Source organism: Tamandua tetradactyla, chromosome 16 (assembly GCF_023851605.1).
Source record: "Tamandua tetradactyla isolate mTamTet1 chromosome 16, mTamTet1.pri, whole genome shotgun sequence".
NCBI lineage: Eukaryota > Metazoa > Chordata > Mammalia > Pilosa > Myrmecophagidae > Tamandua > Tamandua tetradactyla.
Genome location: NC_135342.1, coordinates 71,717,675 through 71,743,323, shown reverse-complemented (window position 1 = coordinate 71,743,323; position 25,649 = coordinate 71,717,675). Strand labels below are relative to the sequence as shown.

The 25,649-nt window shown below is 37.8% G+C and overlaps 2 long non-coding RNA genes across 4 annotated transcripts in view; both read left to right on the top strand.

Moving 5' to 3' along the window:
- The window catches only part of LOC143660374 (uncharacterized), a 187,219-nt gene that overhangs the window by 129,967 nt on the left and 31,603 nt on the right, over nucleotides 1-25,649 (top strand). For 2 of the 3 annotated variants that reach the window (XR_013163991.1, XR_013163993.1), the window contains exon 1: nucleotides 6,167-6,351. The exons of the other annotated variant lie outside the window; for it this stretch is intronic. This is a non-coding gene — a long non-coding RNA (uncharacterized LOC143660374). Of the gene's footprint in view, nucleotides 1-6,166; nucleotides 6,352-25,649 lie in introns of those variants that run through there. 3 annotated transcript variants of the gene reach the window in all.
- LOC143660375 (uncharacterized) lies at nucleotides 1,290-2,292 on the top strand. The gene is made up of 3 exons (XR_013163994.1): nucleotides 1,290-1,567; nucleotides 1,765-1,971; nucleotides 2,071-2,292. It is a non-coding gene; the product is annotated as an uncharacterized LOC143660375 (long non-coding RNA).

Genomic DNA, 25,649 nt, shown 5'->3' with positions numbered 1-25,649 from the left:
AGAACTCAAGAACTGTTGCAAAATATATTTAAGTACAGAAGCTTTGCAAACACTTGGGTGGACTCAAGATTATCTCAATAATAACGTGCTTTTGAAGTGAGCACTGTGGGCTTCCCTGGGTTATCTTCTGTGGAACATGGTTCAGGAGATGTAGGATGTAGGTAGAGAGGACAGACGGAGAGGACCTGATATAAACTGGTGATAGCACAAGAAAGAGGGAGGCACAAACAAACTGCGTGGGACAAAGGGAGCAAGAGAAATAAAGCATAGGCGGATTCAACAAATAACGTTAAACAATGAATAATGCATGTCAATGAACAACCTATGCATGGGCTTGGCAGTGTCTATCATGATGGAGTGGCATGTCTGCAGCTTAAGAAATAAGTTGGTGCCTATTTTTTTCTGAAAATATATTTCTGTGCATGCCCAGTGACCTAATTTCCCTATTCCTTAGCATTTAGCCAGATTTTCTACTCTCTGAAGTTTAAGCGTTAAAAAGTGTTTATCTTTTGCTAGTCAAGCACCAGTGTATATGGCAACAATAGCTCACTTGCTCCTGTTTATAAAACTGCAGCAAGAAAGTAATGCCTTCACAGCCTGCTGCAGAGATTGATGAGGATGCTGGGAGCTGGCAGTGACACCGAGAGCTGGGAGTCTTTAATCTTCCAACAGAGCCACAGACTCCTTAGGTTTTCTGCATCTAGTGCACCGAATGTTCTAGCAGCAGCCACCCCGATAACCTCTCAGGAGAGACATTTGAATAAACGTGTTTGAACTCATGTAGTATATTTTATCTATCAGGGCAGAAGTACATAGTTCATCTTGACATCCTGCATATTTCAAATTACTATCAATAAGTGCTAAGCTGACGCTTTTGAGGATAATTTTACAGTAGCTTAAAATAACATTTTAGGTGCTCTTTGTAAAAGCTATGTGAAATTGGTCCAGTTATCATTCTTCTTTTCGAAGATACAGAAGCAAGGCCCTCCAAAGGAAAATGGCTTTGAGAATATTCTCATAGTCTCTTTTACAATTTATAGCCATTTTTCCATATCTGAAAGGTATGTTTGCATTTCTAAACCAACTTAATAACTGCTAATATATTTTATTTAGGGAAAGAAGCAGGGTGGCTATTGTTGCCCTCCTTTTACAGAGACAGAAGTAGAGGTCAGCGTTAGCCAGGACAGAGAAAACATCTTGTGATTTCTCTTTCAGCTAGGAAACAGAAGGGAACAGAATAGGGAATTCAGTCTCTATCTCTCTCTGTGTCTATCTGTCTCTCTGTCTTTCTCACCCCCTAACACAGATGAGATACAGGAAAATCCTGCCTGGAGAACACTTCCACACAGACTTATGACCAGAGGAAATACGTCAATGGCATTCTGAAGGTTACTGTAAAAGGAGATGCAACTATGAAACCTCACTGAAATAACAGCAGGACTCACCCCAGAAATGGAGGAGTCTGAATCTTCTTGGTGAAGCATTTAGAACAGAGAAAATCACATCAGATGAAGTAGAAGCAGATTTAGGATGACTTAGTCGTACCTTAGAAGGATCCAGGTGCCTTGTAAGTTATTTTTCTGTTATTTCCTTTTTGTTCACCTGTCTCTAGAGAGAATAGATTTAATAATCTTTTAAAATATCTGTGAAATTATATTGTCCTTAAAAATATTTTTCATGTATTTAGAAAGTAGTTCAAAGTCATAATAGAAAACTTGGAAAGTAAACAGACAATAAAAACCATCATATTCACTGTTCTTTTAGAATTTAGTACCTGGACCATGAAGACACCGTAAATATATGAGTGAATGAAAAAACCCACAAACCGAGCCAGAGATAACCTATTCACATTTCATACAGAGTGTAAAATGAAAATATTTCTGCATGTTTTTGGTTCAGTCAATACTATACGTGGCGGTTTGGAACTGTTTGTGCCACAGAGAGTCATGCTCTTAAAGCTAATCCATTCCTGTGAGGATAAACCCATGTAGGTAAGTTTTCATGAGATTAGTTTAAAGGCAAGGCCCAGGATGGATCTTAATCATTTTTCCTTTAATGGGACGAATACAGGGAGAGAGAAACCCCTAGAAGCAAGAAGCTTAAAGCAATGAAACCCAGACGAGCAGAGAGACACCAGTAGATGTTGCCATGTGGCAGATGAGTCAACGATCACCGGCAGCCAGCCTTTGGGGAGAAAACATTGCCTTCATGATGCCATGGTTTGGACATTTTTTTCAGCCTCAAAACAGTAAGCTTGTAAACGGATAAATTCTCATTGTTAAAGCCAACACAGTTCATGGTATCTGCTTTCAGCAGCCTGGCACACTAAAACGTATGTACACTTCGACCTCTGTGTATATGGACCCTAGCTGTATATACTATGTTCTTTTTTCATATACATATAGAACGTGTGTGCACTCACAGAGGAGAGCTGGGTTTATTCTAGGCTGACTCTGCATGTTGAGCAGTCAACATACCTACCTACTTAACTGAAGTCTCAAATTTGTAAAATCATTTATTTCCTTAATACAAATATCATCATTCTCAGTAATGGGCCAAATAATTTAAATATTTTTTACCTTCCATTAAGTTATTCATTTATTCCACATAGACATGGAATATATTCCTTCCCCAAAACACTAGGTTGTGTACAGAGGAGAGTAAACTGATAAAGTGGATATGTGCCAATGTCTATTTCAGGAATAGTATTGTAGGTTTTAAAACATTTTGAGGAGTCTAGATGCCTTTTGGAAAACTAAAGAATGAAATTTCTCCTAAGAATTGCAAGATATTCCTGCTTCCAAAGACCCAAGCTAAGAATCCTTTCTCTAGGATCTAAATTTATATGGAAATGTGAAAGCAAAGACCCACAAGATGGTGGGTGAAAATAAATAACAATAATTGATGGAACCAGGATATTGATCCTTATTTTATTTTGATTAAAGGATCAGTTACTGTGAAAAGTGAGGCCAGGGACTTTGAAGTCAATGGGAGAGGAACAGATGACATTACCCTGATCATTTGGCATCTATTTTTTTTTCCTTCTTATATTCTTTCTGTGAGAAGCAAGTTGCTATGTCCAGCCTGCAGTCAAGGGGAATGAAATCAAACTAGAGCTTTAGGAGACAGGATTATCACATGTTAAAAGCACCCCAATAAGTAACAAATATTTTGGGGGAAATACTTTGAGGCTATGCATCTACCCTAATTCTCCTCAAAGTTTCACCCTCTACTTTTCACATTCATTCATTGATCTTATCTACAGAAATGATTAGAGTGATAATTCTAACGGCCACTCTTCATTATTCCTTCTACATATATTGTCTGGAGTTCTTCTACGAGGAAGATTTGTCCTTTATCCAGCATCGATTTTTTTAATTCACTCTCATCAGCATGGACTCATGGACATATATTTTGATCTTTGGGTTATAATCTGATAATATCAATATTCAAATTGTTCCAGCTTTGGTCTTTATAAACCTCATAAGCATGGGACATTCCTGAGTCCTTCTGATATGGTCCCATTATTTTTACTGCTGTTTTTATTTTTAGCACTTCCTTTCTGGCAAAACAAGATGCTCCAACTTTATAATGTATATTTCCTGCTTCAGACCTAAATCACCCATTTATTCAAAGAGGCCTAGTTCCTTTTATTGCCAAAAGGTAATTAGAATCTAAGATCTGGGCAGTAGGTGCGCTTGTTGTTACTGAATGCCACTGACTCTAGACTCTCTTGGTGGGCACAGCTAGGACATAAATGTCTGTTTGCTAACCCATGTATATACACATTATAGTTGCTTGTTTATCCACCTATATAAATGAATTTATATTCATTCCTCCAACTGTAATCCAACACTACCATGTTTATTGTAGCCTTCCACCTCTTGTGATTTGTAATTTATTTTTGTGATAGCGAGAAACCTGATTCCATTATCTACTATTGATTTGTGTATTTGTCCAGTCCTACTATACATGTAGTTTCAGAATTGCTGGTCTGTACCCTTGTAAGAAAGAAAACTACCTAATCAAGTACAGTATTTATGTAAAGTTCTTTTTGCCTATCATCTTCAATAACCAGTCAAAACACTGGTTTCCAAAGTTACGTAGATGAGCTTATTTCTTCCCCCACTATCTCCAGTGAGAATATACCATGCATTCATAAAGCGTGTATTAGTTTTCTGTTCTTGTTTTAAGTTACAATTTAGTAGCTTAAAACAATGTTTGTTTATTAGCTCTCTCTTTCTATAGGTCAGATTTCGAGGGGCTCTTTGTTTAGGGTTTCATGGGGTTAGTGTGGCTGGGCTGCGATCTTACCTGAAAACTCTGAGGAAGAATCTTCTTCCCGCCTCCTCAGGTTGTTGGAAGAGTTCAGTTCCTTGTATCTGTAGGACTGAGGTCCCTGATTCCTGCTGGCTATTGGCCAGGAGTCAGATTCCAGTTGTACAGCCCACTTTCCGTTCCTTGTACATGAGTCACTGGAACTCAGATGGTAAGTTTTTCATTGAGTTCCCCTGCTTCGATCTGACTTTTTACCAGCTGGAGAAAACTCTCTGCTCTTAAAGGGCTTGTGTGATTACGTTGGGGCCAGTGGAAAATCTCCACTTTCATTAGCTCCAAATCAATTAATTGGTAACCTGAATTATATGCGCAAAATCCTATTTGACATGTAACAGCACAGCCATGGGTGTGTAGCTCATTACATTCACAGTCCTGGGAATGAGGGTAGGAAATCTCTGGGGGCCGTTTAAAAATTCTGTTTACCTCATGCAGTTATATTGATGTATCATCATCTGCGTTTTATACAGAAACCCCTACATCCAGGTTGTTTTTCTTAATTTGCATACAGTTAAGTTCACTCTTTCTGGTATATAAAAGCAAAGTACCAAACAGAACTGCCCAGCATCCTAAAAGTTCCTTCTTGTTAGCCCCTTGTAGGCAATATCTCCTGCAAACCTTGACAACCACTAATGTTGATCTGTTTACTAACCCTATGGGTTCGCCTTTTCCAGAATGTTAGGTAATGGGAATCATGCAGGTATGTAGGCTTTGGGTTTGGTTTCTTTCACTTAGCAAAATGCATTTAAGAGTCACCCTGTTGTTGCATGAAACAAATGTCCTTTCATTTACTGCTGAGGAGTATCCATAACTACAGAAACATAATGTTTGCTAAAATGAGAGGATTTTGCATTTGTCTCCAGCAACAAAGGAGCTCAACCTTGTTTGGGTATGAAAACATCCTTTCATAAATAGCTCTTGGTCCGTAACAATGTACACACAATTATATATATCACATATATGCATATATGATAGATGTCTTCTATGTCAACTAGACTTCTATAAAATATTCATGAGTCCTACAGCTCCAGCTGAACTAGAAGCTTAAAGGGGATTTCTCTCACCTAGGAAATGAGAAAGTAATTTTTAAATCTTATCTACAAAACGCAACTACAACCCGTCTCATTTATTTCTAAGAGTCAGTCGTGATTATAAACTATTTTTGTTTGTGGAAGCTCAGTCAAAATTCTAGATATTGACTTTTGTGGCTATAAAACAAAGAACATTCTGTAATGTTTGAGCAGGGCCTTAAGGAAGATCACTTGAGGGCAGACGTCTTGTGGAGAGTGGCCCCGGCTTCCTGCTTCAACAGTGCCTGAATGCAGGTCGGCGCTCGCCCGCCCGCCACGACGGCCCCGCCAGCGGCCCGTGGCCAAGGTGGCTCCTCTCCTCACTCGCACGCCATGACGTCCCCCACGCACGTGCCAGAACTACCGCCACGACTCAGAGGCCGCCGTTAAGCGCCACATCAACCTGGGGCTCCACGCCTCTTGCACCCGCCGGTGTCTTCCCACTTTAGTTGTGCCAACGTGGCATTGAAGCGGGATATTTTCTTCACCAGTCTCATGAGAGGGAACAGGCTGAGCAACTTTAGAAGCCGCCGGACCAACGAGGTGGCCGACCCCTCCTTCGGGAGGTCAGGAAACCAGGAGCGACCACCGCAGGGCGGGCGGCAGGCCCTGGAGCGCGCGCTCTGCTGGGACCCCAGGGAGCCCCGGTCACCACTGCACCTGCGCAGAGTGGCCACTGCAAGAGCCAGCCCCGTTTGTGTGACTTCACTCAGCCCTGTTACCTGAATGAGCAGGTGGCATTCACAGAGAGTTGGGTGACTGCGGAACCAAACTCGCGCCAGGCGGGGGTCCCGGAGGCGGGCTGGGCAGAGCCCCTGGGCCGCGCACACAGCGGGAAGGGGTGGGGAGAGCTGAGCCTTACCTCTGCCCAGAGCCACCGGGGACTTTGCTGGTCGCCAGGCAGTGCATGCGTCTTGGGTTTCTCTTCACCTTTTCTGTCAAGGGTGTAAGTACTACCAAGTTATTTCATGGGTATCATTCCTTCAAATAAAGTAATTTGGCCCCCGACCCCTCCAAAAAATCACTTGAATTGAAAATTGTTAAATCCTCTAAGAGAAGAAAATAATTTAAAGACAAGAAATGAAATTCTAAATTAACTTTTTTTTTTTTTTTTTTTTTTTTTTTTTGCATGGGCAGGCCCTGGGAATCCAACCCGGATCTCCAGCTAAAATATCTTATTTTTCTGGCAACTTTAAAAATGTAATTCAAATCCCTTAAATATATTAATTGAAGACAAATATTGTAAAATCTGTAATGTTTCCTACGGAAAATTTGTTAAAAAAAAAAAAAGGGAGGGGGAATGTTGAACTTATAACAGGAATAATGTATGTATAATTTCATTTTAATAAAATTACTCATTGTGCCAAAACCCTATCTTCACCTTCGTATAAGTGAATGGCAAAAATAATGCCTCCAATGCAACTATTTCATGCAAATATAATACTAAACCAAGCATCATTTGAATATGATTCTTTTAAACTTACTGTGTATATTTTTAAAGTCCGTGCATACAGGTATGAAAAAGAGATAAATTACAAAGCAACATAATAGAATGTTGCCTTAGCAGATCTATTTTGCACATCTGAACATAATACCTTTCATTGTGAAGAGGTATGGGCTGAAAAATTATTTAGAAAAATAATTTTACAGATTGGATTGTAAAGATGAATTTTTAAGCAATATTCATGATTGAGGGTGAAATATTTTCAGAAAAGATATTTCCTTCTCTAAGGAGCTCATTTTTATAATCATACTAAGGATGCTGGAAAATGAGGCACAAAACACACTTAGGTAAAGTCATTTTAGTGGTGCATTAAAAATGATGCAAACCTTGCCATTAACTTAAGTTCCTAGTTAAGTTCACTTTTTATGGGGATTCATTTTATTATTTATTGGGAGGGAGGCTGGACCTTCTTGATACACACACACACACGCACACAGTTATATCAAATTTAATTCATCATGTAGCTAATGAGTCATAAATTATGCCACACAGTTACTAAAACTCCCTCTTCCCAGTTGAAGTATGGAAAGATCCTTCTACTTTTTATAGATTGTTCCAGTAATTTCTAAAGATTGGATGGGCTTGGAACTGAATCACCATCTCTATTTGCTTTATTGAAGAATGCAGTGCTCATTTTAAACCTCTTTTTAGAAATGTGAAAAATACCAACCAATTGAAATCCCTGCAATTTTAAATGGAAACTGTGACATTCCCCTCTCTTTCCACAGAACTTATTCCATTCTTCCTAGTAGGCTCACCTAACCAAGAAGAACAATAATATTCCTTTTTTCATCCTTAAAATAGAAGAGTTTATTTCTTTGCTGAGATTTCCTCTATCTTGCTTATAGTCATCTCAGGGAAGAGGGATAATAGATCAGAGTGAGTAAAATATGGAGGAAGGGTGGACCAGTATAAGATCTGTGTTTGAGCTGGCCCCACTTTAGGAGGATCTGCTTAGAATGTTGTCTCAGAATTTTCCAGCCAAGGGGAGGAAGGGGAAACATTTATCCCCTGACACCTGTCTCTACTGGTCAAAAATTTTCCTGTGTGTCATTGACCATTCTCATGCCCACATATTAGGTTGTGGGAATATGATGGTCAGGCTGGTTTTTAAAGGTGTCCTCAGGTGGCTGGAGCCAAGGTGGGGGGTGGGTAAAAAATGAATAATGCAGTGGAGGCAAGGTGTCGCCAGATTTCACCTGTAAGGAAACTGTTGTCGGGCAGTTAGCTGCTGGGGTAAAAGATGAGCGGATGAGGTTAGAGTCGGTGCACGGGAGATATCGTAGTTGTGTTTGGGAGTGGTTTTCAAGCTTGAGCATATATCAGAATCCCCTGGTAGGTTTATATAAACAAATTATTGGGTCTCAGTTTTGATACTGTATGTCTTAGGTGGGGGCTGGGTGATGTTGCTGCTGCTGATCAAAAGATACACTTGGAGAAATACTGACTTGGGGATCTCCAAGTTCTGCTTTTTAAAGTCTCTGATTTAAAAAACTAAAGGAGGAAATTACATTGGCAGAAGGAGATGGACGATAAAAGGTATAGGCTGAAACATGGTTCACTGATGCAAGAAAGGGGGAAAACGTTGACCATGATAATATTTAGATGTGCTTGCTAAACACCAAATAAGACCAACTAATGATAAATCAAACTGTCATCTATAGCATTCAGCATCTTTTCTCTTTTTTTCCAGTCTTATCTTTTTGCTTTTTTGATTCTCAACTCGTCTTAAGTGCCTCAGGTAGAAAAGAAATATGAAATGCTTATATTTTAGATGTTTTATATTTTGGGGTGGGTATCAGTTTTACATGTTTCGGTATGCATGTATGTAAAATTTATAATTGAAACATGGTAAATATCAATTTTGAAATGAAAATGTTTTCAAAAATTGCAAAATTATCAGGTGGCTCAGAATCTCTCTTTCAGCTTTATCTTCTGGATGAAAATTTTAGAGGCTTAAGTCATTTATGGTAGTATAATGTAAATTATAAGGGAAGAAAAAAAGCATGTATAATTCATAGGAAAGTAAGATGGAGTAGCCTTCAAAAATATATCAAGGAAAACCAGTTACTAATCTTCAGAGTAGTTTACCTGGAAGAAGGTAATGTGAAGGAAAACAGTCCATCATTTTGCATAGCTTAATGCCATGCCTGATGAAAGTTACCCAAGGCTACATATTACATGTGGAATAGAAAATATTTATGCCCAAATATCTGCCACTTGGAAAGAAATCAGCCAAACATTGATAAGTGAATTGAGCAAAGCAGGTATTAAAATAAGCAGATAAATTTCACCTTGATTGTGAAGTTCAGCCAGAGGCTAAGGTATTGTAAGGAGTCATAGCTGGAAGCATCTATGGCTGTAGTTGAGGGATGAGAAGATGCTCAAGCACTAGGACTAAAATTACCCCACTCTCCATTCTGTTATGAGCAGCTACCAAGCCGTCTAACTTTCCTGATGCTCTGTAAATCTTCATAAAGTGATTGCAAACAGTGCTCAAGAAACGTACCTAGGTAAGGAAGACTTTGGTAGAGAAATGTTCAATTTCATGTTAACTTCTTATGTAGTTTATATGCTTTGAAATATTTGCTTTAATACCTCTAAAGGGTTTTAGCATAGTCTTCACATACATGTCACTTGCTGTATGCAGATATAAAATGGCTACCAATATAAGTTTTTAAATTTAAAATCCTCATTTTTGAACAGTCTTCTATGAAAGTTGGTAAATTAGGCAGGTTCAAGGAAGATATGAATGAGCTGAGGATTAAACCTGGAGGTTGCAGTGTATCCCAGTGAATACACTTCCTATTAGAAACTAGTTTGCAAGACACTTGGCTGTGCTTTGATGTCTTATGAGAACATACTCATCTTCTGCTTTTGATTCCATGACACCTGGATAAAAAGAAGGCGTGGATAAAGGAAATGCATAGTGTCTTAGCTACGACCACCATAATCCTCTTTGGAGTGAAGGGAACAGTTAATAGAAGAGCACATGTAGCCATTCTCTCTTACAGCAGGGGTTACTTCTTGCCCTTTTGGAATTCCACTACCATCACAATGATTGGGTGTGGGAGAGGTTCTGTAGTTCCTGTTTGTCTCTCACCTTTGCTTCCATGGACTTACATTGTAATAAACCATTTTAGTTTATCCAAAAGCAGATCCCAAATGCAAGTAGTTTATTTGGGAGTTAATCCCAGCAAGTATTGATAAACCTGGGGAAGCAAGGCAGAGAAAACAATGCAAAATAATAAAAGGTGTTTTTATGGACTGGACTATGACTGAGCAATGGAAACTCAGTCTTGTTGGAGAATACTGGGAATCAATGGCAGGGTCAGAATTATGCCAACAAAGGGTCAATGAAGATGGGGTATTTATCTTCCAGTTCCTGTCCATATTTGGTTCTCCTGAGTTTTCTATACAGGGGCTAAGAGAAAGCCCTCAAGCACAGTCAATTACAACCTTTCAGCATGTTCCACAGTAGTAAGTGCAAAATGGAAACACACAAAGTTTGGTGCAGACAGCATTCACTATCTACACACATTTCTATGATCATCCTAGTTAACTCAAGTTTTCTTGCTAATTATTTAGACTTGCTCGAAGGGTTGATTTGAGCAAGGGGAAGAAGGGGAAGAGAAAGCTGGGCAAAGTTGAGCTGTAATAATAGAGACAGAGATTGATGTTGGCACTGTCTATCCCCAAAGTAGGGTTTGGGAACAAAGTTTGGATTTCAAGAGTAGTTTCATGCATTGTCCAAAAGGTCATTTCTCTCTTAAACTTATATAAACCTCCATGAATTTGCAGCCATTTGAATTCCATGGAGAAAAGAAGACTAAAATCAAAGTCTTCACAGATTTTACGAAGAGACTCGTTGTTGAAATTAGATGCGGGGATTTGCAAAGTTATTTGTTCATTTTAATTGCATTGATTCCACTTTTGTCAATGAGGGTAGACTTCCTGAAAATAAACCTCTTGAAAAGAGCTTGAGGGAGTGTAGATGAAGAACATTTTGTGCACTTTATGAGTCAGGCTTTCTCCGGATACCCATCAATTAGAGGTGAAGACAATAAAAGGAAAAATTCACCCCATCTGGTTATATGTAAAACTCCCCCAGAGCTTTGATAGAGAGTCTTGTTTGCAAAGACAGGCCTGATCTCTGGGGAAGCATTTGTTTTTTCAGGCTCGTTGAAATGCTTTTCCTTTTCAGGGATGTTATTTCAGTAGAGCCGGATGAGATGCGCTTGCTATTTTTAAGTTTTGAAAGGCTTAAGCAGGGCAAATATGTCTTTTCAAGCTGCCTTCCACAGTAAGCCTGATGCTAAGGCAACTTTTTGTTCCATAAAGAGTAACAGCCTCATGGAAGTCAAGGCGATTTCTGATCATCTTGAGTACGATTCCTTAGTATCAAATTAGTGTAGAAAAGGCCTGTATCCTTTTCCAATTTCTAAAAGCTACCAGTTTTAAAGGAATTATATTTTGAGCAACATACTTTTTCTGTATTTGGCAAAGTTAAGCTTTGATACTGTATATTTTTACTGCAGCAGGAATTCAGGCTATTGAAGAGAATTGTTATTTAATATGTGAGCATCTCTCATGTCTGTGTCCAGTCCTGACCCTTGTTGTTATAACCAAATTTTTGTTTCTCTTTCTTTACATTACATCCACACCTGAGAAGCCAAATAAAGTATATTAAAGATATACTTCCAAAACCCAAATTTTCACTACAATATTTTACTTGACTTCTACACTTGTGTTCTTAGATATTTCTAAAAATATCTCTGTCCTTGAATATTGAGTAAATTCTCCATACTTCACTAATTTATGTTTCCACCCACCAAAATACTTAAGTGATTTTGTCTTTCATTCCTGTTTCCTAGTCATGGATCTAATTAATTCCCAATTAACAGTGACGATCCTTTTTATGGCTTTTCTCACTACTCTAGCTTGTCCCGCCTTTTATCTGTCCTACTTGCAGCGGCAAGGTTTATCAGCAATATAAGTGTTCATCATGTAAAGCATCTGTTTTTAAATTTTGAAATGGCTTCCAATTCTCTTTTTCAATTAGAGTCCTTCAATTTGGTTCTTAGTAAGCTCTATAAATTGTTCGCAGCCCACTTTTCCTCATTATCCCAGTTTTCTAAGTTTCTTTCATTCTGTTTTGGTCTCCTTCATTTATATAGCAAATCATGCCATGTACTTCTGTCTCTTATCGGGCCAGTTGGAGACAAATTTGTGCATGGCTATTTATATATTTGTCATCTCTATCACTCTCTCTCCATTTTCTTCTCCCAAAGACTGCTCAAGACTTGTTTCCATATAGCATCCAGTCTCAGGACCCTCGGAATATGTCAGTTCTCCTATTAATTTACTATGAAATTTGGGAATGCCCTGACCTCTGGGGGTCTCACCTTCCTTGACAACAGAAGGAAAGAGATGAAAGAGACTATTGTTTTAGTTTCCTTATTGTTATAGCAAGTACCTTGCAGTGGGTTGACTTGAACAAGGGGAATTTATTGGCTTACAGTTTTGAGTCTGGGAGAAGTTCAAATCAAAGTGTCATCAAGATGATGCTTTTTCTCTCAAAAACTGATGTTCTGGGGTTGGCTGCTAGTGATCCTTGGCTCCTCTGCCACATGGTGAGGATATGGTGGCCTCTCCTAGCTTGTCCCTTGTCTTCTGTGGTCTTTTGACTTTCAGGTTCTGGTTGTTCCCTCTATGGCTTTATCCTTCTGTGTCTGAATTTCATTTTACTTATAAAGGATTCCAATAATAGGATTCAGACCCATTCTGACTGAGCTGGGCTACACCTTAGCTGAAGTTATCTCATCAAAAATCCTACTTATACATTTCCTAATATAGCTTATGTAGACAGCTTAATCGAACACCATAGGTACATGGAACCTTGAGTAGGACATGAGATTTTGCTGGTTTGTCAAGATGCCCCAATAAATCCCAGAGTGACTTGAACAGTGAATAAAAAAGTATTTGCAAAGTCCCCTTTGGGAAATGGTGAGAAAGGGGGAAAATTCAACTTCCCCATGCTGAATTCTTGATATTCTCTCAAGCAGTGGGGACAACCAAAGCAATAGGCTGAGTCCTCAATCTTGTGGTTTGTTCATATGGAACTTAACCCCACAAAGGATAGGTCAAGCCTACTTAAAATTAGGCCTAAGAGTCACTCCCAAGAGAACCTCTTTTGTTGCTCAGATGTGGCCTTTCTCTTCAGCCAACACAACATGCAAACTCACCACCCCTCCCCTGTCTACATGCAACATGACTCAGGGGTGTGGACCTTCCTGGCAACGTGGGACAGAAATCCTGGAATGAGCTGAGACTTTCATCAAGGGATTGAGAAAACCCCTAGAACAAGCTGAGACTCAGCATCAAGGGATTGAGAAAAACTTCTCGACCAAAAGGGGGAAGAGTGAAATGAGACGAAATAAAGTGTCAATGGCTGAGAGATTCCAAACAGAGTCGAGAGGTTATCCTGGAGGTTATTCTTACACATTAAATAGATATCACCTTATTAGTCAAGATGTAATGGAGAGGCTGGAGGGAACTGCCTGAAAATGTAGAGCTGTGTTCCAGTAGCCACGTATCTTGAAGATGATTGTATAAGGATATAGCTTTCACAATGTGACTGTGTGATTGTGAAAACCTTGTGTCTGATGCTTCTTTTACCTACCTTATCAACAGATGAGTAAAACGTGGAATAAAAATTAATAGGGGGAACAAATGTTAAAATAAATTTAGATTGAAATGCTAGTGATAATTTAGGGGGGGTAAGGGGTATGGTATGTATGATTTTTTTCCTGTTTTCTTTTTATTTCTTTTTCTGAAAAGATGCAAATGTTCTAAGAAATGATCATGATGATGAATATGCAACTATCTGATGATATTGTGAATTACTGATTATATGTGTAGAATGAAATGGTCAAAAAAAAAGGTCCTACTTAGAGGATGGGTTAAGTTCAAAATAGATGAAGTTTACAAATGTGTTTTTATGGCATTTGTTGTTAAAAAGGTAAGAAAATTGCACATTTTAAAATGCAAGTTCTATATCATACAGCTCCAAACCACTGCAACTTCTAAGGTGGATTCCATATCACACATTTTACAATTTGCATGATAATAAGAAAGCCTTTATGAGTAACCACACATGGCTCTCATCACTCCAGTCACCCATGCCATTTCCAAGGTTGTTTGGCACCCAGATGCTGATGGGCAGTTAATACGTGCCTATCACTTATTCCCACCATTAAATTGCAAGCTCCTGGAGTTTACATAATCGTCATATAGTGAGCACCTAGGAAATGTGAAAATCATTAGCACATGTAATCTGGTTGTGTTTATAACATATTTCTATATGCTGAGAAATACAAATATTAATGACTATTATTTCTAATAGTGATTGACTGGAAAAATATGAGCTCACATTTAAAAAATGTGCTATTTTCTTACCTTTTAAACAACAAATGCCAGACAAATTACAGCAACATTTTATGTGAATTGGAGTTCTTTGGTAACTCATCTTAAGTTTATGCCTCCTAGTGAGCTGAATGATAGTTCATTGAGGCCAACTTCTCCTCCTCCACTTGTCTGCCATATTTTACTTAAAAAATTCTATATCATACAGCAGTGCCCAACGTGATCATTAAATAAAACTGTAATTAAGGTGACATCGGCAGTTTCGGTAATTAGAGTCTTGCTGTAACTGTAAGAGTAAAAATAACATTCCCTGGTGCTAAGATGGGGCAGCTGCAGGCTCATGCTGATAATGTACCTTGGCAATTTAACATGACAAATTGTAAGAGCGCTTCTTCACAGGGGATTGTGTTAATCATCAAAAGTTCTTACTTCTATCTCTGTAATCGATAGGAGTCGTGTATTTTTGATTTGTCCAAGTGCTTCTGTTTTACCCTTACTTTGCTAGCAGCCCCCCAATCCAGTTTTATAGCTATTCTCTATAGAGTTTTATGATGCTCTTTCTTGCAGCTGTTTTGATAGGCTGCCAATTCTGATTTTCATCTTGAGAAAGGGCTTGGGAACAGCCAGGCAGTAGCATACAGGCTGAACAGCGCGTGGGGCCTGAAAGATCATCTGGGCAACCATGACTTTCTTAGTTGGACAATTTGAGTGTTACAATTGTTAAGTGTCTAATCCTAAGACATGAATTATAAAACTTGTATTGGCCCCCAAATCCAGTCACACATCAAAGATATCAGCAAAGTTCTTTTCCTCCATTACTTTGAACCTGTATGGAGACTATTCTCTTCAACTCACGACATCCCCCTCATTCCACATGTGTAATCCTTACTCAGTCTTCAAGAACTACATGCAATGTCGTCAGCTTTGTGAAAGCTCCAACTTGGTGGTGTCCCAGGAGGCCAAGCAGAAACTTGGGGATCCACTTGGTGCCAACTCCTTTATTCCTCTCTTGTCTCCTCAATCTTCATCTCCTTTAATCCTTTAAGTAAACTAGAATTTGGTTTTCTCTCTGGTAAAATGTCAGTGTACTTGGATTATTGGCCTGCTCTTAGTATGAGGCTGCAAAAGGTTTTTCTTAACCATCTTAATGATCTACCTAGAAAGCAGACATTCTGTATCTAATCACCATTCTTGCTGCACCTATGTAAATAATCTTGCCAAATCTAATGAAACTAGCCTTATCTTATGATCAGGAATAATATTTGGGGGGTTATCTTTAATCAAAAGGAGAGTGACCGTTGAAGAGAAATGTTGTTTCATTTCTCTTCAAACAAAAAAACTAGAGCACACTGCCAGGGGTTATCAGAGTCTCCTCTTGTTGATTGAGCTATTTTGCTTCCCCTTTGTGTGGCCTTGCAAGGCTTGCTGCCCTCTTCCCAGGGAACTGTGATTATAATAAATCTTACAAACTCTTCTGGTCTTTCTTGATCTGCATCTGGTCTTACCATACCTCACAGAAAGTGACATAAACAAAACAGCAGTCAACTGTGAGTTAAATGGAACTTCTCTCCAACAGGTCTTACTCATCTGCACTCTCAAACAAGCTCTCAGCAAAGTATTTCCGCACCATTTTTTTCTTTTCTCCAGTATTTGAGTGTTTACTATGTATCAAGGATGGGTTAAACAAAGATGAAGAGAAAAACATAAGTACCCTTCACTTTGATGAATGCTAGAGCATTGCTGTCCAATAGAAAGATAATGTTAGCCATTTATATATTCAAAATATAAAGATAGCAACATTAAATTAACATAAAAAGAAACAGATGAAATAAATTTAATAGTACATATAATTTAAACCAATATATAAAATATTAACATTTTATTTTATTCATACTGTGTGAAAAGCTAGAGTGCATTTTTAAATTATGGCAGCTAATTTTTAAATTATGGCATTAATATGCTAAATTTTCATTGGAATTACATGATTAGAATTCAAACTCCAAAAATTGAATTATGTATGTTTTAAAATTTAAATTAATTAAACTAATATAAAAATGTGTTTTCTTAGTCTCGCGTTGCTACTCAATTAGCAACAACTAGCTATGGATAGCATATTGGATTGTGCAGATCTAGAGAATATTTTACAAAGATCTGTAGTGGAGGGAAAAAAGAAAGATAAACTCATAGATGATAGAAAAAAGTCCCAATCCCAGACCCTTCCTAGCTTCATTTAGATTTTAAGCATCTTGGGGCTAGGGATTGTATCGTATTCCTCTCATACTATGTCTGGTATGCTTTATCTAATATGTTTAAAGTCAGGATTCAAGTAAGGTCAATCATTGATTTGGCTGATATGTCTGTAAGATCTGTTGATCTATAGGTGCTCAATGTTTGTTTTTCTGTTGTAGTTTATTTGTTAAAGAATCCAGATTGTTGGTTCTCTAGAACTTCCCAACTCTAGGTTTGACTGATGACATTCTCCTGGTGTTATTTAGAATGTTCCTCTATCCTCTCTGTGTCATATAAACTAGTTCATCCAGAGCCTTGATGAAATTCAAGGAGTGTTTTGGCATGAGCACATCATGGATGGGGTATCTATCACATAAACTAACCTTGTTTCACATTAAGGGACACAAAATGTCTGATTGTCTCTTTTTTATTATGTTAAGTGGGATAAGTGATGTCAGGTCTTGTCAGCTTGATCCCTTATTATAATGTAGTAGCTATTGGTGAATATTACCTAGAATCAATATTTTTATCCAGGGTAACAAAAATAATTTTTGAATCTAATTATTTATTTATTAATAACTAGAATTTTTCCATATATAAGATTTTCTCATCAGATATTTGATAAGCTCAAGGGAAAAAGGAAAGGCAGAAAAATGCTATATTCATTCCCTTTATTTACTAATTTTAGAATAACAAAATGATTCCTAAGCATCTTCTAAAAGTAAAAAATGAAGGTTTTTGTGTCATTAACTCATGGATTTTTAACATTTTTTTGTTTTAATCCACTGCAGCTATTCTTTTTAATGCCAAATTGTCCAATCTTTAATAGCACTTTTGACTTCTGATGTAGAATCTTGTACATCTCCTGTCCTAGACCCAGAATCAGTTATTTATCCAAAGTAACCTTGTTCAATATAGTAGGATATGGTACTCAGTTGCAAAAATCTGGGTGCTGGGGGAGGGGGCTCTGCTTTTGATCTAATTATTTTCAGGCCTTTTTTTTCTTTCAGTCATTTTTGATGAACATATATAGGTATGTTTTTCAAAAAACTATACACCTTCATACTACGTGTCTGATCAAATTTGGTATTACATATTTTTAACTTCTTTAATTTTGTATTTATACACTTTTCACAATAAAATGTTAAAGCATTTCCTTGTTTCTTTTACTTTATTAGGTGCATTTGTCTGTGAATATATATATATATATATATATATATATATATATAATGGGTTCAGATTAACGGTATCACTGTTGTTGCAATCAATATTACTCAAAGTAAGATTTCCTAATTTTATTTTTATCCTGATGCTATATCCCACTAATCAAACTGCTGTGTTTTAAATTCATTTAAAATAAATACTCCCTGGGTAGTTAAGCAATCATGCTGGTAGTTAGGATTATCTGTTTCATTTGCTTTTGACTTTTAGGGATTAGTTACTTGGGAACAGTTTGATTCCTTTGGATTTGTTTTTATCCTTTGTTAGGTGGAACCAGGGTAGCATTTAGTCGAGTTAATTTTGCTCTACTACTGAGGCCACATCCAAAAGTTAATCTCAACCAAGTGAGATGTCAACTGTCTCTCCCAATATAATAGCAACAATGGTATTTCAGAGGATTTTTTATCTTATATTTCCCTTATTATGAAATCAGTTGCCTTTATTTTTAATGGCAACTTGATAGAGTATTTTCTCTTTTTGGGTGTTCTTTATATATTAAAGTTATTAATCCTTTGGATTGATATAAGTTGCAAATATTTTCCCACTTTTTCATTCGTCCTTTATTTGTGTTTATGTTTTTCCCATGTAATTATCTTTTATAAGTCCAAAATATTGGTCTCTTCCTGTATTATTACTAGATTTCTTTAAAAATTAGTAAAGTTGTAGATTTACAGAAATATGCGTAAGATACAGAGTTCCCATACACCACCCTGTTATTAACCCCTTGCATTAGTGCATTATACTTGTTATAATTCTTGAAAGAACATTTTAATAATTATACTATTAGCTATAGTCCCTGGTTTAACTTAGGGCTTACTGTATTGTACAGTCCTATGTTTGTTTGTTTTTTTAATTTTTAATTTTGTAACACATATACAACCTAAAATTTCCCCTTCAACCACACTCAAATGTATGACTCAGTGTTGGTAAGTGTGTTCACAATGTTGTGCTACCATCACTACCAACCATTACTAAACTTTTCCTGCACACCAAATAGAGATTCTGTACAATGTATGCCTTCACTCTCTATTCCCTATCTCTACCCCTGTTGCTAGATTTTGAGTCACATGTAGGAAAAGCTTTTCCTATTCTTAGGTTTATAGAGAAGCTCATGTGTGCATTCTTCTAATATTTGTATGCTTTCATTTCATGTTTATCTGTACCATTAAGAAATTATCCCAACACCATTTTTAAAAATAGGTCATCTTTTCTTCACAGATTTGACATGAAGCCTTTGTCATACACTAAATTTCCATATTGGTTAGTGACTTTCACAATGTATTTTCATTTTAACATCAAAAGGAAATTGAGAACTTTAAAAAGAATGATTAAAAACATTTTAGATGGCTCAGCAGGCAGAGTTCTCGCCTGCCATACCAGAGACCCGGGTTTGAATCCCGGTGGCTGCCCATGCAAAAAAAACATTTCAGGAATCAGTAAGCATTAGTTTAGGAGGGTTATAGCTTAAAATTGATGATATTCATAATGTCTTTTTTTCATGTAGTAGGACAAAAGAATTTCAGGAAAATTAAAATAATCATGGGTTAGAGAAATAATATTCAAATCCTCCATATGTGAAATCATGTTTTTCACTCCTGTGGTTATAAAACAATATAGTATTATGGAATATGGCTTTGCTGAGACTTTTCAATTAGCATGGATAAATTAGAAGAATAATACTATAGATATATAACTCTTCAGCCTGAAATGAACTTTTTAAAAGTTTTGATCGATAAAATATACCTTTCTGAAATTTGGCTTGCTACAAAAAATATTTTGTTTTTAGGGAAGGTATGTTATTGGTTCAGTTTTGCTTATCCTGCTTTGATAATTTTAAGCTATAAAATCTATGCAAGATGTTGGATTTGGAAAGAACATGCCCTTTCTTAGGGGGTCCCAATGGAACGGCCATCCTGACAAATTGAGGAAATCCAATATGCTGAAGGTTAGGGATTGCCAAAAATTAGCAGGAGGGTATTCCCTAGGTGTGAGTTTTCTACGCACCTCCAAAAATCAACTTACCAGAGAAAGAACCAGTTAATTCCAGATCTTATCTGTATCTTACGCATATTTCTGTAAATCTACAACTTTACTAATTTTTAAAGAAATCTAGTAATAATACAGGAAGAGACCAATATTTTGGACTTATAAAAGATAATTACATGGGAAAAACATAATTACATTGGAAAGAACATTCTCAAGATCCCTTGCTGCTTGGCTACTAGCCTCAACAGGGTTATAATCTGCTTGCTTTGTGATTGCAGCCTTAGTTTTTCTTCAGACTCCCCTAAGGTAATATACTCACTAAAGTAAAAAGTTATCCTGGGTTTTAATAAGCAAACATAAGAGATAACATTTTCATATATCAGCTTGAGTTTTTTAAACACATCCATTTATTTATTTATTTATTTATTTTTCTTCTTGAGTCTGGGTAACTGGGTGTTCTAGTTTGCTAGCTGCCGGAATGCAATGCACCAGAAACGGATTGGCTTCTAATAAAAGGGGATTTATTTTGTTAGTTCTTCAGAGGAAAGGCAGCTAACTTTCCACTGAGGTTCTTTCTTACGTGGAAGGCACAGGATGGTCTCTGCTGGTCTTCTCTCCAGGCCCCTGGGTTCCAACAACTTTCCCCGGGGTGACTTCTTTCTGCATCTCCAAAGGCCTGGGCTGAGCTGCGAGTGCTGAGATGAGGAATGCCGAGCTGCTTAGGCCATGCTACGTTGTGCTCTCTCATTTAAGCACCAGCCAATTAAGTCAAATATCCGTTGCAAACTGTGAACCCTGCTGCCATAAACCCCAGTGTGCAAATGTCCATTCACATCCCTGCTTTCAGTTCTTGGGTTGCAGGATCAGAACTGGTTATTCTAAACTTGTAAACAAGTTTAAAAAGAATTCCAAGTGTCTTTCAAGCTCAATAACAGTGGAACTTCACATTTAGGAATTTCTCCTGAAAAAATAATCCTAAATGTACACCAAAGTATGGCTATAGGAATATTTATCATAGTGCTATTTCAAACCAGAAACAAACTAAATGTCATTAAAAGGAACTGGAATTATGTTCAACAATTCATAATGATATTGCAGAAAAAAACACACAACGCATAAAAGTGTAGTTGAATGCTAAAAATAAGAATTCTTTGTGTCATGATTTTCCTGGAGGCCCCCAAAAGCTGAGAACACAAAATCACAGGTAACTAGTGTTCAACCTCCTCGCAGAGCTTGCAAGGGGGGTGGGGTGGCAATTGATGGTGTTTTGTTTGGGCCTGTCCTTTTGCCTGATACTCATTTGAGGGTATAAACAATGTCGTGGTTGAAATGGATACGAGAGAATCATTCTGCAGAATATTTGTCAGTGCTGCAGGGTTTTTCCTCTCCCATACAGGGAAGAGAGGGCTACTCCCTACCACTTCAGGAGTTGGACACATGTCCCCTGGTGTTTACAGGAAAACATGGAACTCATGTATGACCTGTGCCTGAGAAGACTAAAAGCAAAATCCGAGTCTGGGGCCCAGGTCGTGGCCAGGCAAGGAGTGAGGGCAACAGTGGGTATTATCTACATTTCCAGCATGTGTTGCAAGGAGCTGTGATCCCATGGGGCAAATGGATAGCACAGAAGGACACGTGCCCTTTCTTAGGGGGTCCCGATGGAACGGCCATCCTGACAAATTGAGGAAATCCAATATGCTGAAGGTTAGGGATTGCCAAAAATTAGCAGGAGGGTATTCCCTAGGTGTGAGTTTTCTACGTACCTTCAAAAATCAACTTACCAGAGAAAGAACCAGTTAATTCCAGATCATCCTAGTGCAATTCAAGGAAGAAATATTCTCCCCAACCCCCATTTATCTGTCCTCTATTCTCCCCTTCATCTATCTTGCTATGGAGGGAACTAAATCTGAGTAAGTAGGCAGAGGGTTCCAAAGCAGGGACATAAAGAAGCCAAATGTGCTCAGTTCCTAAGGCAGGATTCTGGCCTGGAATATGCTAGAGCAGAGAGGGAGAAAAGTTAAACTTAAAATATAATTCAGTGTTTTGATTATTATACTGTACCAGTCATACTAACTGCTAAAGTTGGACTGTCAAGTCTAGAAATGAGTAAACAAATTATAGGAGCAGCCCAGGTTTCATTCAAGGAGTACAAAAGGGCAGTTTGCAAATATTTCTGGTACATTAAGGGAATGAAGTGGCTTATCATATCATACACCAATTAAAAAAATTATCTACTTACATCTATATCCATATGACATCTATGTCTATTAATCTATGTCTAATGCTAGAAGACTGTACATCTAATGAGATTCATAAGACTAATGAGAGCTCAGTTAGGGTGGGAGATTCTAAAGCTGGGATTATTCATTGTGGGGTTCTCCAGGAACATAGAAGGGGAGAGCGGAAGAATACTGATGCTAGAACCCTAACACAGGCCAATTAAACAGGTTCTTTAGAGGTAGACTCAGCCATGAGTAATTTTACAAACTCATCAAGAAATTCTTTAGTAACAGTGTTGAGAATTATGCCCTGAAGCAGTGATGCTCATCATTGTCTGCTCATTACGGTCCTCTAGAGTTCTTTATGAAAATACCAAGACCTGGGCGTCAGGCCACTTAGACCAATTGGATTAGAATCACTGCAGTCAGGCCTGGGCATCTGTGTCTTTTAAAGTGACGGAGGTAATTATAAGCCTCCCCCCCCCCCCCGCCCCCACCCAGGGTATATTACTGCTGATCTACCAGGAAAGAAATAATGCTGGGCCTTTAGCTTTCAGGCTTCTCTAGTGGCAAATAGGAGTAGGGAGTGTGAATTAGAAGCAGCCAGAGGGCTTCTAATTCCAGAGATGCCCCAACACAGGGCCAAGACCTTATGCATAATAACTCATACTCGAACTTCTGGTAATGCATGGAATGGTCTCCATTCCCAGTCACCATTTTGCTTATTCTGTTCATCCTTCCTCATTCATTCAAATGCCACCTCCTTCAGGAAGCTTTCCTTGACTCCCTTCCCACCAACACATACTTGTTTATCCTTATCAGGGCAATGGTATTGTTTTATTGAAATTCCTTCTTTGTGTTTTTTAGTTCAATTTGGCTGTGTGTTCCTTAGAGACAGGATTCCTTATAGTCATCATATTCTGTGCTCCATTCCTAGTGCCTGGCACAGAGGGGGCTCATGATAACTGCTGTTTCACTTGTTTTTTGGGTGTGTGACCACGTGTCAAGGAAGTGTGTCATTGATATATGAGCACTTCAATATTCTGATATGTCCTTGGCGCTTCCTACATGAGAGCCTTTTTAGTAAGTAAATATTTAATTTTGATGTTATTGTTGACCCTGGTAAACACATGTTACGCTGTTTTAGACCCATGGCATGATGCAAATGCTAGTTTTATGTGTAAGGAATAGTTAGTATATGATAAACTTGAGCAATACCCATTCAGAATATGCCATTGCTGAGATCTATTATCTAGGTAAAACAATGAATGTACTATGGATATTTCAGAATAGTCACAGATACCAGGGTGAAGAAATAATGAATCTTGGCATGACTGAATACCTGACAGAACATTGAAGGGCAAAACAAAGGACACATGGGAAAAAAGGTCATAAATTGAAAGAAACTAGTAAGCAAATTTAAATATATTCCTGACCTGAAATAAGGTAAGAAGCAAATAATAACAATAATGACAAATCCCTGAAGCTTATGAAAATACACATGTTGGCAGCAGTGGCTGCCTTTTCAAATTACACTGATGTAAAATTTCCTTGGTCAGCATTAGAGCCTAGAAATAATTATCTGGGCTTATTATGTTGCTTTTCTGAAATGATTTCTGAAACATATGCTGAATTCATTTTGTTTCCTAGTACATCACTGACTGAGCATTTTCTGAACGAAATGCTCCTAGAAAGTTTGGTGGTTTTATTTTAAAGGTGGTATTTAGAAGAAACAGCTGTACAGTTGGCTTTAGAAGGCCTGGGTTCAATTCCTTGCTACCATATCCCCATGTGGAATCATTCAAGCCTGTTGTTCTAGTTTGCTAGCTGCCAGAATGCAATATACCAGAAATAGAATGGCTTTTAAAAAGGGGAATTTAATAAGTTGTTAGTTTACAGTTCTAAGGCTGAGAAAATGTCCCAATTAAAACAGGTCTATAGAAATGTCCAATCAAAGGCATCCAGGGACAGATACCTTGGTTCAAGAAGGCTGATGAAGTTCAAGGCTTCTCTTCCAAGTGAGAAGGCACATGGTGAACACAGTCAATGCTTCTCTCTCAGCTGGAAGGGCACATGGTGAACACAGTGTCATCTGCTAGCTTTCTCTCCTGGCTTCCTGTTTCATGAAGCTACCCAGGAGGCATTTTCCTTCTTCATCTCCAAAGGTTGCTGGCTCGTGGACTCTCTGCTTTGTGGTGCTGCAGCATTCTCTACTCTCTCCAAATCTCTCATTCTCCAAAATGTTTCTTCTTTTATAGGACTCCAGTAAACCAGTCAAGACCCACCCAAATGGGTGAAGACAAATCTCCCCTAATCAATCTTAACAACCACTCTTGACTGGGTTACATCTCCAGGAAGATAATCTAATTACATACAGTATTGAATAGGGATTATTCTGCCTCTATGAAATGGGATTTTGTTTAAAACATGGCTTTTCTAGGGTACATATATCCTTTCAAACCAGCACACCTGTCAACAGACATTGTTTGAACCTCATTGTACTAATCCATAAAAGGAAAATGAGAATATCTTACGAGTTGTGTAGAGCTGAACAGGAAACACAAGAGATCACATGAGAAAGCACTGCTATCAGCCACAAAATCTTAGATCCACATATGGTGGTGTTATTGTTACAAGCATAATTTCATTACAAGGCTATGAGCAGAAAAATTTCCCTCTTGTTTTAATTTTTTGTTTTAAATGTGAAAAGTGCAAAGGAACAAAAATGCGATTTTACGCCTTTTGATTCCAACTCTCAGGCTGTTAGCAATTTTTTTCCTGTTTGTTGTCCATGGGGGTGGGGGGGGTCATGTTTCATTCTTTTCCCTGTGAAGATCCTGTTACTGTAGTGCCATTTAGTTTTTTTTTGTTTTTGGAGTGCATGGCTTTTAGGAATTGAACCGAGGTCTCCCGCATAGCACACGAGAATTTTCCTACTGAACTACCCGTGTACCCCAACTATGAGTAATTTGGTTTGTGTAATTTCTGTGATTTCTCAGGTTATATAAATGTGGACATGTGTTTATATAATATATGTGTATGCATATATTTTTAAAATTGAAATCTCATAATACTACTTTCATACCGGATATCTACTTAGGACTACATACTATATTTGGAGTACGCCATGAATTTCTGGGCCCAGGTGTCAAGGAGTTATTTTTCTTTGTAGTTTTTGGATTTGTAGAGGGAGTGTGTTATTGTCTCAGTACCAGGGAGCAAGGGGTTCAGTGTAAGGGGTTCAAAGCAGAAACTGCTACAATTCTCCACCATATATATATATTTTGAAAGTACCTATTAAATACTGAAAATTCAACTCATTTGCCTTACGGTATTTTTTACAGGAGAGCATTGGATTTTTTTTTTTTTTGGCAAATGGTGTAACACATTTTCCCCATGGAAGTAATTTTTTTCCAGATAATTTTCTATCAAAAACAGTTGGTCCTAACCACAGAGAGACATAAACAAGAAAGCAACAACTTCTGAAAGTGAATGGAGGTTATAAGCAGAACTAGCTGGAATGGTGATTTTAATTTTGTGGGAAGCCAAAGGTTTAAGTCAAGAGCATTTGTATATGACAAGAATATGTATTTTTATATTTCTCTATTTTATCACAATCTTAGTTACAGATCCAAGGACAACACTTGGTCCTATCTGCAA